We start from the raw sequence: 2,860 nt of genomic DNA on the forward strand, positions 1-2,860 counted from the left end.
GGAAAGAGAAAGAGGTGATAATAGAGAACAGATTAATATATAAGATGTAATTTATTGCCAGTAACAGGCATAAACAGAAGGGAAAAGCTTTAATTAAAATAATGCATTTTGAAAGATAACTTTTTGAATTACCATAGACTCATGGAAGAGATATTTGACAGTGAGAGGTCTTCTATCATACTCCAGAGATAACTGCTCACTTCAAAAATATATGTACTCAAATTCCTGAAAATAGCCCTAGTACATGGTATTCATTGAAACATGTATTTCAGAATAAAAATAATTTGGGTTTGAGTCATGGGTCAGTCATTAAGAGTTTTGAGACTTTGAGCAAGTTACTTACTGTAGTATTATCTTTAAAATATGAGTATATAATAATACCTAGTTCATGGAGTTGCTATGAGAGTTACATGAGGCAATGCATGTAAAGTACTTGACATGGTTTCTGAATACTCTAAGTAATTAATAAAAGATATCTATTAGCTAGGATTTCTGTGGAATTGCTGTATCAATAACCAGGATTCTGGCTCAGCTTCATGCTAAAGAATTAAAAGGGAATTTATTTCAATTAATTCAAGAACAAAATGTACTGGAAAATAAGAAATATATACACTCAAAGTAGTCTGCTAGCTGTTCACAATTTTATTAAATAATGAAAAATACAAGAATAGAAGTAAGAATATATGGCAAGAAATTCCAGAAAAAGGAATTTGGAAGAGAGTAAGATATACTGAATTCTGCTCATAACATGTTTGAAATGCATTAGTTCTGAAGATGTGCTGCAAAGAATGTCTTTCAAAATTATGACTGTTATTCACAGAACATTCTCAGAATAGATCACTAGGTCACAAGTCAGGCCCCAGCAAGTACAAAAAAGATTGAGATCATACCATGCATATTTTCTGACCACAAAAACTATAAAACTTGAAGTCAACCACAAGAAAAAAATTGGAAAGACCACAAATATATGGAAGTTAAACAACATGCTACTAAATAATGAATGGGTCAACCAGGAAATCAAAGAAGAAATAAAAAATACATGGAAACAAATGATCATGAAAACATGGTGTTCCAAAACCGTTGGGATGCAGCAAAAGCGGTCCTAAGAGGAAAGTATGTAGCAAAACAGGTCTACCTTAAGAAGCAGGAAAAATCTCAAATAAACAACCTAACATTACACCTAAAGGAGCTAGGAAAAGAGAAAAAAAACAAAGCCTAAAGCCAGGAGATGAGAAATAATGAGGATTAGAGCAGAAAGAAATGATGTAGAAACCAAAAAATACCAGTAGAACAGATAAATGAAACCAGGGGCTGGTTTTTTGAAAAAATAAAAAAAATTGATAACCCCCGAGGCAGACTTATCAAAAAGAAAAGAGAAAGAGCCCAAATAAATAAAATCATGAATGAGAAAGGAGAACAGAATACCACAGAAATGCAAACAATTATAAGAGAGCATTATGAAAAACTATATGGCAACAAACTAGACAATCTGGAAGAAATGGATAAATTCGTAGAAACATATAAACTACCAACACTGAAACAAGAAGAAATAGAAAACTTGAACAGACCAATAACCAGCAAAGAAATGGAATCAGTAATCAAAAAACTCCCAACAAACAAAACTTTAGGACTGGATGCCTTCACAGGTGAATTTTACCAAACATCTAAAGAAAAGTTAATACCTATTCTTCTCAAACTATTTCAAAAAATAGAAATGAGGGAAAACTTCCAAATTCATTCTATAAGGCCAGCATTACTGATACCAAAACCACATAAAGACTCCACTAAGAAAAAAAAGATTTACAGGGCAATATCCCTGATGAATGTGGATGCAAAAATTTTCAGTACATGAAGAGAATCATTCACGACTATCAAGTGGGATTTATTCCTGGACTGCAATGATGGTTCAATATCCACCAATCGACCAGCATGATACTCCACATTAATAAAAAGATAGAAACTATATGATCCTTTTAACAGATGCAGAAAAAGCATTTGACAAAGTACAACATCCATTCATGATAAAATACTCAACAAAGTGGGATTAGAGAAAACATACTCCAACATAATAAAGGCCATATATGAAAAACTTGCAGGTGATATCATCCTCAATGGGAAAAAACTGAGAGGTTTTCCTTTATGGTCAGAAACAAGACAGGGATGCCCACTATCACTACTGTTATTTAACATAGTACTGGAGGTTCTACCCACAGCAATCAGACAATACAAATAAATAAAAGTCATCTAAATCAGCAAAGGAGAAGTCAAACTTTCACTTTTTGCAAATGACATAATACTCTATGTAGAAAACCCAAAAGACTCCACCAAACTATGGCATGAACTGATATGTGATGCTTTACTGATAAAGTCGCAGGATACAAAATCAACATGCAGAAATCTGTTGCATTTCTATATACCAATAGTGAAGCAGTAGAAAGGGAAATCAAGGAATTGATCCCATTTACAGTTGCACCAAAAACCATAAGATACCCAGGAATAAACCTAACAAAAGTGGTAAAAGATCTGTACTCTAAAAACTATAGAACACTTATGAAAGAAATTGAAGAGGACACAAAGAAATGGAAAAAAAACATTCCATGCTCATGAATTGGAAGAACAAATATTGGTAAAATAGCTATATTACCCAAAGCAATATACACATTTAATGCAACCCCTATTAAAATACACCAGCATTTTTCAGAGCTAGAACAAACTATCCTAAAATCTGTATGGAACCACAAAAGACCCTGAATAGTGAAAGAAATCCTGAAAAAGAAAACTCAAAGCTGGAGGTATCACAATTCTGAACTTTAATTTATGTTACAAAGCTATAGTAATCAATACAGTATGGTATTGGCAC

Source organism: Acinonyx jubatus, chromosome C1 (assembly GCF_027475565.1).
Source record: "Acinonyx jubatus isolate Ajub_Pintada_27869175 chromosome C1, VMU_Ajub_asm_v1.0, whole genome shotgun sequence".
Lineage (NCBI taxonomy): Eukaryota > Metazoa > Chordata > Mammalia > Carnivora > Felidae > Acinonyx > Acinonyx jubatus.